Source organism: Oncorhynchus keta, chromosome 18 (genome assembly GCF_023373465.1).
Source record: "Oncorhynchus keta strain PuntledgeMale-10-30-2019 chromosome 18, Oket_V2, whole genome shotgun sequence".
NCBI classification, from domain to species: Eukaryota; Metazoa; Chordata; class Actinopteri; order Salmoniformes; family Salmonidae; genus Oncorhynchus; species Oncorhynchus keta.
This window is the reverse complement of record NC_068438.1, coordinates 30,296,597-30,307,990: the sequence shown is the minus strand read 5'-3', so window position 1 is coordinate 30,307,990 and position 11,394 is coordinate 30,296,597.

Here is an 11,394-nt window from a genome sequence, read left to right as displayed (position 1 = left end):
CCATCAGAAGCTAACCAGCTAATTAGCTACTAGCTATTTAGTCATTGTTAGTCACTGCTAGCGGCCTTTACCTTCAGCACAGACACCAGCTGTTTTTTTTGCCTGGATAATACTTGCCAGCCTGCCTGTATCAGACTGTTTTCTCCACTACAATGCCAGATTCCTGCCGTAATCCCTGGACCATTACTCCTGATCATCACAGCTAGCTAGCTGCCACAGAGTGACCCAGCCACGAAGCTAGCCCTGAGCCAGGCCCACCTCCCGCCTACTCTGTGATCACTCGGCTACTCAGCCGATGCCTCCCGGACTCTACCCCTAACACGGCTAGAATCCACTTCTCCACCAGATCCTTGCAGTAAGCTCTGGACCTTTTCTTCGGATCATCGCTGCTAGCTACCTGCTGCTGAGTGGCTATAGTGGCTAACGCCACTGCCCCGAAGCTAGAACCAGTCAACCGCGAGTCCCGGCTAGCAAACAAAGTTACTACAACTACAATACCTCTTTTGCCATCTGGCCCGTACCCTATGTTGACACAGTGCCCCGCCTTACCACCACGACTGGTCCGCCGACGGATAGCTGATGCCTGCTGGACTGTTCATTAATCACAGTACTCCATTTTGTTTATTTTTTGTTTATCTGTTGGCCCCTGCCTTGAACTCAGGCCCTGCGTGTAGTTAACCAACCCTCTCTGCCTATTCATAGACAGTGTCTCCTGAACCCTCCTGTCTCAGCCTCCAGTATTTATGCTGCAGTAGTTTGTGTCGGGGGGCTAGGGTCAGTTTGTTATATCTGGAGTACTTCTCCTGTCCTATTCGGTGTCCTGTGTGAATCTAAGTGTGCGTTCTCTAATTCTCTCCTTCTTTCTTTCTCTCTCTCGGAGGACCTGAGCCCTAGGACCATGCCCCAGGACTACCTGACATGATGGCTCCTTACTGTCCCCAGTCCACCTGGCCATGCTGCTGCTCCAGTTTCAATTGACCTGAGCCCTAGGACCATGCCCCAGGACTACCTGACATGATGACTCCTTGCTGTCCCCAGTCCACCTGGCCATGCTGCTGCTCCAGTTTCAACTGTTCTGCCTTACTATTATTTGACCATGCTGGTCATTTATGAACATTTGAACATCTTGGCCATGTTCTGTTATAATCTCCACCCGGCACAGCCAGAAGAGGCCACCCCACATATGCTCTCTCTAATTCTCTCTTTCTTTCTCTCTCTCTCTCGGAGGACCTGAGCCCAAGGACCGTGCCCCAGGACGACCTGACATGATGACTCCTTGCTGTCCACAGTCCACCTGACTGTGCTGCTGCTCCAGTTTCAACTGTTCTGCCTTGTTATTATTCGACCATGCTGGTCATTTATGAACATTTTAACATCTTGGCCATGTTCTGTTATAATCTCCACAAGGCACAGCCAGAAGAGGACTGGCCACCCCACATAGCCTGGTTCCTCTCTAGGTTTCTTCCTAGGTTTTGGCCTTTCTAGGGAGTTTTTCCTAGCCACCGTGCTTCTACACCTGCATTGCTTGCTGTTTGGGATTTTAGGCTGGGTTTCTGTACAGCACTTTGAGATATCAGCTGATGTACGAAGGGCTATATAAATAAAATGTGATTGATTGATTGATTGATTTTACCTGTTGTTGTTGTCCTAGCTGATTAGCTGTTGTTGTTTTACCCATTGTTGTCTTAGCTAGCTCTCCCAATCAACACCTGTGATTTCTTTATGCCTCACTTTATGTCTCTCTCAAATGTCAATATGCCTTGTACACTGTTGTTTAGGATAGTTATCATTGTTTTAGTTTACTGCGGAGCCCCTAGTCCCACTCAACATGCCTCAGATACCTCCTTTGTCCCACCACCCACACATGCGGTGAACTCACCCAGCATAACTAGCCCGTCCAGAGATACAACCTCTCTTATCATCACTCTGTGCCTGGGCTAAGCTCCACTGTACCCGCACCCCACCATACCCCGGTCTGTACATTATGCCCTGAATCTATTCTATGACACCCAGAAATCTGCTCCTTTAATACTCTGTCCCCAACGCACTAGATAACCAGTTTTGATAGCCTTTAGCCGTACCCTCATCCTACTCCTTCTCTGTTCCTCGGGTGATGTGGAGGTTAACCCAGGCCCTGCGTGTCCCAGGCACTCTCATTTGTTGACTTCTGTAACTTGGTTTCATGCATGTCAACATCAGAAGCACCCTCCCTAAATGTATTTTACTCTAGCTTTAGCACACTCCACCAACCATGATTCCCTTTCCATGTCTGAATCCTGGTTTAGGAAGGCCACCAACAATTCTGACATTTCCATACCCAACTAAAACATTTTCCGTCAAGATAGAACTGCCAAAGGGGAGGAGTTGCAATCTACTCCAGAGATAGCCTGCAAAGTTCTGTCATACTTTTCAGGTCTATGCCCAAACAGTTCGAGCTTCTAATTTTAAAAATGAATCTCTCCAGAAATAAGTCTCTCACTGTTACCGCCTGTTATAGACCTCCTCAGCTCCCAGCTGTGCCCTGGACACCATATGTGAATTGATTTCCCCCATCTATCTTCAAAGTTTGTTCTGTTAGGTGACCAAAACTGGGATATGCTAACACCCCGGCAGTCCTACAATCTAAGCTAGATGCCCCCAATCTCACACAAATTATCAAGGAACCCACCAGGTACAACCCATAATCCGTAAACATGGGTATCCTCATAGATATTTTCCTGACCAACTTGCCCTCCAAATATACCTCTGCTGTTTTCAATCAGGATCTCAGTGATCACTGCCTCATTACCTGCATCCACTATGGGTCCGCAGTCAAACGACGACCATCCATCACTGTCAAACGCTCCCTAAAACAGAAAGACGAGCAGGCCTTTCTAATCGACCTGGCCCGGGTATCCTGGAAGGATATTCACCTCATCCCATCAGTCGAGGATGCCTGGTTGTTCTTTAAAAGTAATTTCCTCACCATCACCACCTTGAATAAGCATGCCAATAAAAAAAAATATAGAACTAAGAACAGATATAGCCCTTGGCTCACTCCAGACCTGACTGCCCTTGACCAGCACAAAACATCCTGTAGCGGGCTGCACTAGCATCAAATAGTCCCCGCGATATGCAACTTTTCAGGGAAGTCAGGAACCAATACACGCAGTCAGTCAAACAGAAATTTGCATCCTGTAGCTCTAACTCCAAAAAGTTTTGGGACACTAAAGTCCATGGAGAATAAGAGCTGCCCACTGCACTGAGGCTAGGTAACACTGTCACCACCGATAAATCCACAATAATCGAGAATTTCAATAAGCATTTCTCTACTGCCGACCATTATGCACCTCAGCCACGCTCAAGGTACTAAACGATATCATAACCGCCATCGATAAAAGACAGTACTGTGCAGCCGTCTTCATCGACCTGGCCAAGGCTTTCGACCCTGTCAATCACCGTATTCTAATCGTCAGACTCAAAAGCCTTGGTTTCTCAAATGACTGCCTCACCTGGTTCACCAACTACTACTCAGACAGAGTTCAGTGTGTCAAATCGGAGGGCCTGTTGTCTGTACCTTTGACAGTCTCTATGGGGGTACCACAGAGTTCAATTCTCAGGCATACTCTTTTCTCTGTATATATCAACGATGTCGCTCTTACTGGGGGTGATTCCCTGATCCATCTCTACGCAGATGACACCATTCTGTATACATCTGGCCCTTCTTTGGACACTGTGCTAACGAACCTCCAAACAAGCTTCAATGCCATACAACACTCCTTCCGTGGCCTCCAACTGCTCTTAAACGCTAGTAAAACTAAATGCATGCTTTTCAACCGTTCGCTGCCCTCACCCAGCCGCCTGACTAGCGGACGGTTCTGACCAAGAATATGTGAATAACTACAAATTCCTAGGTGTCTGGCTAGACTGTAAACTCTCCTTCCAGACTCATATGAAACATCTCCAATCCAAAATTAAATCTAGAATCGGCTTCCTATTTCGCAACAAAGCCTCCTTCACTCACGTCGCCAAACATACCCTCGTAAAACTGACTATCCTACCGATCCTCGACTTCGGCAATGTCATTTTCAAAATAGCTTCCAATACTCTACTCAGCAAACTGGATGCAGTCTATCACAGTGCCATCAGTTTTGTCACCAAAGCCCCTTATATCGTCGCCAGACCCACTGGCTCCAGGTCATCTATAAGTCTATGCTAGATAAAGCTCCGCCTTATCTCAGCTCACTGGTCACGATAACAACACCCACCCGTAGCACGCGCTCCAGCAGGTATATTTCACTGGTCATCCACACAGCCAACACCTCGTTTGGCCGCCTTTCCTTCCAGTTCTCTGCTGCCAATGACTGGAAGGAATTGCAAAAATCTCTGAAGCTGGAGCCTTATATTTCTCTTACTAACTTTAAACATCAGCTATCTGAGCAGCTAACCGATTGCTGCAGCTGTACATAGCCCATCTGTAAATAGCCCACCCAATCTACCTACCTCATCCCCATATTGTTTTTATTTACACTCTGCTCTTTTGCACACCAGTATTTCTACTTGCACATCACCATCTACTCATCTATCACCCCAGTGTTAATTGCTAAATTGTAATTACGTCGCTACTATGGCCTATTTATTGCCTTACCTCCTCATGCCATTTGTACACACTGTATATATACTTTCTTTTTTTCTATTGTGTTTTTGACTGTCCTCTTGTTTATTCCATGTGTAACTCTGTGTTGTTGTTTGTGTCGCACTGCTTTGCTTTATCTTGGCCAGGTCACAGTTGTAAATGAGAACTTGTTCTCAACTAGCCTACCTGGTTAAATAAAGGTGAAATAAAAATAAATAAAGGCATTTTTTTCAAAGTGGCATCGTTATGCTAAGCTGTTAATGGTATCAAAGCCTAAATTCTGAACACTTTATCTAGCCTAAACAACTGCAGATGGGTAACCCCATGCTACAGCCATCTATAGCCTAATCACTATCTGTAATCACGATCTGTAAAGATGTGCACTGAGAGTCGGGATTCAAGTTCAGGGAGGGAGTGTTTTAATAAATAAACTCAACATAAAACATGAACAACGCACATATTTAACACTGGAACAGAAACTATAACGCCTGAGGAAGGAACCAAAGGGAGTGGCAAATATAGGGAAGGTAATCAGGGAAGTGATGGAGTCCAGGTGAGTGTGATAACGTACATGTGTGTATAACAATGGTGACAGGTGTGCGCCATAATGAGCAGCCTGGTAACCTAGAGGCCGGAGAGGGAGCACACGTGACACTATCCTACATCAGTTAGGCTACAGGAGAATTGTCATTGCTAATAGCACAACTGCCTGAAAATATGTAGACTATAGCGTTTGGTGAAAGAGACAGTCCTAAAAATACAACTTTTTGCCAAAATTAGCTAATTTATGGAGGAATATTAGCAGGTGCGTGGCGTGCGCTGACCTCTAAATAGGTATTAAATTGCATTCCAAGTTGCATTGAAGATCCCCGAGAACACACTGGCCTCCATCATTCCTTAATTCCTTAATGGAAGAAGTTTATAACCATCAAAACTCTTCCTAGAGCTGTCCGCCTGGCCAAACTGAGCAATTGTGGAAGAAGGGCCTTGGTCAGGAGATGACCAAGAACCTGATTTTCACTCTGACTAAGCTCCAGAGTTCCTCTGTGGAGATGGGAGAATCTTCCAGAAGGACAACCATCTCTGGAGCACTCCACCAATCTGGCCTTTATGGTAGAGGGGCCAGATGGAAGGCACTCCTCAGTAAAAGGTACATGACAGCTGCTTGGAATTTGTCAAAAGACACGTAAAGGACTCAGACCATGAGAAACAAGATTCTCTGGTCTGATGAAACCAAGATTGAACACTTTGGTGTGGTTTCGTCCTCCTCAACATGTTTGCCCAGTTCAGTCATATCAGTTAAGATTTGTTTGACATCATCAGATATGTTCTTCAACTGCCTAGATAGTTTCTCATTGCCAGTGCGAAATTCTGTTAGTAGTGTCTCTAATCTCACTCTAGTCGAGTCAGCAGCTACTTGGTCTATGGTCACGTTATTTCATTTTGTATGTTTGTCTCTATTTCTCGATCTAGTTTTTGCCATAACATGCAGTTGCCAACATAACATTTCAGATATTTGTTGACTTTAGAGTCAAATGATTTTCTATTTAAGAGGCATATTTTAGTAAAGAAATGGAATGCCAAACGTATCACCTTCCCTGACTACCTCACTGTCCCCATATTGTGTCTCCCTCACTCATGGACTCTTGCTTGCAGAGGGACAGTCTATTAAAGTCTATTAAGTTGGGACCTCAGAGGAGAGAAGTTGGCTCACTTGTTCTCGATGTGACTGGTGACAGGAGCCCTTCATCAACCTTCAAAGGGATTTTGCAAAAGCTTTTGACTCTGTATCGCACAAGCATCTTCTGGGTGTTCTAGGTTAAAGGAGCCTCGACCGGCACATCACGGTACTGATCGGAAGCACCTATGATAAAAACACAACAAGGGTCATTGCCAATGGAGTGAAATCCTCGATGATTGACATGTCCGTCAATGTTCAGCAAGGTGATCCGATACTTTGATCAAGACACTCCAATGCTATGTCCCTGGAGAAGGTTCAAGAGGCCGCAAGACTACCACTTTAATGTCTGCCGATGACTGGTACTTTTGAGTGGCTCGGTGAAAGGTATGGGAAAAAAGCCAACTCATGGGTTTGAGAGTTCAACCCAGAAAATGCCACAGTGTCTTCATTGAAAAATACTATAATAGCACAGGCAAGTGCTTGTTCAAGGTTAATGGTTGTTCAGCCTGGAAATGGAACGGAGAGGACTTGCACTTGATCCTGCATGAAGAATCTGAAAAATATCTTGGAATGCAAGTGAACCCGTGGGCAGGCATTGTTAAGCTGGAACTGATCGGGCTACTTTATGATTGGATATGGAAGATGAAGATGTTGAACTCCTTCGCTGTCCCGAGGCTCATCTACAAGGCTGACCATGGCAACCTAAAGGGGATCGACCTGAACAAAATAGATGTGCAGATGAGTGTTGAATTTACACATCCACGCCAGACGTCAAATACAATAAGAATACAAGGAGCTCTCTTCATTGGCCTGAGAACAAAGGAAGAGTGGGCCACTCATAGCAAGCTCCCAGCAGGAGTCATCCATCCCTCTTCTGCTCATCTCACACTTCTAGTTGATGATATTACTCCAGTGCTAGCCTTTCTACATTGGCTTCCTGTTAAGGCACGGGCTGATTTCAAGGTTTTACTGCTAACCTACAAAGCCTTACATGGACTTGTCCTGCCTATCTGTCTGATTTGGTGCTGCTGTACATACCTACACATATGCTAGAATTTCTAAGCAAACAGCTGGAGGCAGGGCTTTCGCCTATAGAGTTCAGTTGTTATGGAATTGTCTGCCTATCCATGTGAGAAATGCAGTCTCAGTCTCGACCTTACGTTTTGACTGAAGACTTAGCTCCTCAGTAGGTGTAGTCTGGCCCAGGTGTGCGAATGTGAACAGCAAGTCACTGGAATGACGAACTGTGCTTGCTGTCTCTGCCTAGCCGGCTCTCCTCTCACCAACGGGATTCTCTGCCACTGACCCTATTACGGGGCTGAGAAACTGGCTTAATATTGGTCTACCATGTCGTCCCTAGGAGGGGTGCATCACGTTGTGCCAGGCTTTTTTGAGCTATACTTGAATGGGTTGAGTCACTGATGTGATCTTCCTGTCCGGTCTTGTGCCCTCTCGGGCTCATGCATGGAGGAGATCTTTGTGGGCTGTACTCAGCCTTGTCTCAGGATAGTAAGCTGGTGGTCTGTTGATATCCCTCTAGTGATGTGGGGGCTGTGCTTTGGCAAAGTGAGTGGGGTTGTATCCTGCCTGGTTGGCCCGGGGATATCGTCGGAGCGGGCCACAGTGTCCTCTGACCCCTCCTCCGTCTCAGCCTCCAGGATCTATGCTGCAATAGTCTATGTGCCGAGGGACTAGGGTCAGTCTGTCCTATCTGGTGAAATTCTCCTGTCTTATCTAGTGTCGTGTGAATTTAAGAATGCTCCCTCTAATTCTCTCTCTCTTTCCTCCCCTCCCGGAGGACCTGTGTCCTAGGACCATGCCTCAGGACTACCTGGCCTGATAACTCCTGACTGTCCCCAGTCCACCTGGTTGTGCTGTTGCTCCAGTTTCAACTGTCCTGCCTGCGGCTATGGAACCCTGACCTGTTCACTGAACGTGTTACCTTGTCCCGGACTCTCTTGTCCCGGACTGTCTCTCTCTCTCAGAAAAACTTCAGAAAAAAACTGTAGACCTCCACAAGTCTGGTTCATCCTTGGGAGCAATTTACAAACGCCTGAAGGTACCACGTTCATCTGTACAAACAATGTTCCGCAAGTTTAAACACCATGGGACCACGCAGCCGTTACACCGCTCAGGAAGGAGACGCATTCTGTCTCCTAGAGATGAATGTACTTTGGTACGAAAAGTGCAAATCAATCCCAGAACAACAGCAATGGAACTTGTGAAGATGCTGGAGGAAACAGGTACAAAAGTATCTATATCCACAGTAAAACGAGTCCTATATCAACATAACCTGAATGGCCGCTCAGCAAGGAAGAAGCCACTGCTCCAAAACCGCCATTAAAAAGGCCAGACTACGGTTTGCAACTGCACATGGGGACAAAGATCGTACTTTTTTGGAGAAATGTCCTCTGGCCTGATGAAACAAAAATAGAACTGTTTGGCCATAATGACCATAGTTATGTTTGGGGGAAAAAGGGAGGCATGCAAGCCAAAGAACACCATCCCAACCGTGACGCACGGGGTGGCAGCATCATGTTGTGGGGGTGCTTTGCTGCAGGAGGGACTGGTACACTTCACAAAATAGATGGCATCATGACGTATTTAAATTATGTGGATGTATTGAAGCAATATCTCAAGACATCAGTAAGGAAGTTAAAGCTTGCTCGAAAATGGGTCTTCCAAAGTTGTGGCAAAATGGCTTAAGGACAACAAAGACAAGGTATTGGAGTGGCCATTGTTCAAACAGGTGCCATTAATACAGGTAACGAGTGGAGGACAGAGGAGCCTCTTAAAGAAGAAGTTACAGGTCTGTGAAAGACAGAAATCTTGCTTGTTTGGAGATGAACAAATACTTATTTTCCACCATAATTTGCAAATAAATTCCTTAAAAATCCTACAATGTGATTTTCTGGATTTTTTCCCTCATTTTGTCTGTCATAGTTGAAATGTACCTATGATGAAAATTACAGGCCTCTCATCTTTTAAGTGGGAGAACTTGCACAATTGGTGGCTGACTAAATACTTTTTTGCCCCACTGTACCTGAGCACAGGAGTTTCCTGTTTTAGTTTCAGTCTATAGGCTGGGAGCAACAAAATGTGGTCATGGTCAGATTTTCCAAAGGCAGGGCGGAGGAGGGCTTTGTATGCATCGCGGAAGTTAGAGTAGCAATGATCCAGAATGCAACCAGCTTGTGTCGTGCATTCGATATGCTGATAGAATTTAGGAAGTCTTGTTCTCAGGTTAGCTTTGTTCAAATCCCCTGCTACAATAAATGCAGCCTCCAGTTTACATAGAGTCCAGTGAAGTTCTTTCAGGGACGACGAGTTTTCTGCTTGGGGCGGGAAATACACGGTTGTGACTATAATCAAACAGAATTCTCTTGGATGATAATGCAGTCGGCATTTGATTGTAAGGAATTCTAGGGCAGGTGAACAAAAGGACTTGACTTCCTGTATGTTGTTGTGATCACACCACGTCTCGTTAATCATAAGGCATACACCCTCACTCTTCTTCTTACCAGAGAGATGTTTGGTTCTGTCGGCGCAATGCATGAAGAAACTGGGTGGCTGTACCGACTCTGACAACATATCCAGAGTGAGCCATGTTTCCGTGAAACAAATAATGTTACAATCTCTGATGCCTCTCTGGAAGGCAACTCGTGCCCTAATTTCGTCCACCTTCTTATCTAGAGATTTGACATTGGCAAGTAATATGCTCAGAAGCGGTGGATGGTGTGCTCGCCTTCTTAGTCTGACCAGTAGGCCGCTCCATCTGCCTCTCCTTCAGCGACCGTGTTGTTTTGGGTCGGCCTCTGGGATAAGATCCCAGGTCCGAACAAAGGATCCGATTCAGAAAAGTCATATTCCTGGTCGTAATGTTGGTAAATTGACGTTGCTTTTACATCCAATAGTTCTTCCCGGCTGTATGTGATAACACTTGAGATTTTCTGGGCAAACAATGAAAGAAGTAATGCATAAAGAAATGAGGGATCTGAATCGGGCAACCATCTCTGTCGGCGCCATCTAGCTCTAAATCCATTATCTGTTACTTCTGTTATTACCATGTATATCTCTTTAAGCCTGGCCTTGTTTCGTTCTGAAATATCAAGAACGACTGTTTGATTTTAGGACCTGTAATCTCCATTCCCTGTTTGGGACCTGTTTGATTCTGTAGCCTACCACATTAGTACATCATGTTGCAATCACAATCATCCTGTTCATTCAATTGCTTTACCCTGGTTATATCTAAATAAGTCGTATTTGTTTTGTAAAACATCTACTGTCTCCAGGATTATATTGCCTTGTAAGTTTAAGAACTAATAAATGAACTGTAGTTATAATTCTAACTATTTGATATTTTCTTGCTGTCTTATAGCAAGTGGTGCTGCATCAATAATTTCACACTCCCTTACAGATAGAAGGAAAGGAACTATGGTGAAGGAATGTCTACACTTCTCACCTGTAACGGGTTGCTGTATGAGAAACACTGAGACAGTAGGCCTGGCATCGTGAAGTTGGCCCGCCAGATTCCATCGATTCAGGCCAGAAAGATCCACCGGCTGTGGCACTCAGCAGATGAGTGCACCCGGAGGATAAATCACAGCACAGTTGATTGACAGACTGTGGGAGCAACACCAAGATTCCCTCCCTGACAACAACACAACTGGTTTAGTGACGCTGCAGTGCCCAATCCATGTGATTGGAGGCAGGGAGAAATGCGGAAATGGATCAGCCTGGTAACTGCAGGCCTTTGGCAATGACAAGACCAACAAAACTTGACTTGCTAATCCCTCTTCAGTGAATTCAAGCACGGTCAGTACATTGATGGGCTTAAGTTGAGGGTCAATGTTTATCCCACCCGGATGCTCGCAAGGGAAAGGCCGGAGATGGATTCTTCTTGCAGGTGCTGTCCAGCCACGTATGAATCTTGCTCACACATCCTGGGTCAATGGTTGTCGATCCAAGGAGCCCACATAAATAGGCAAAACAAGGTGTGTGAACTATTAGTAACGGAAGCTGAAAGCAACAGATGGAATTTTATCAAGGAGATGCATATCTCCATGCTGAATGGGAGACTTAGAAAACCTGACTTGAT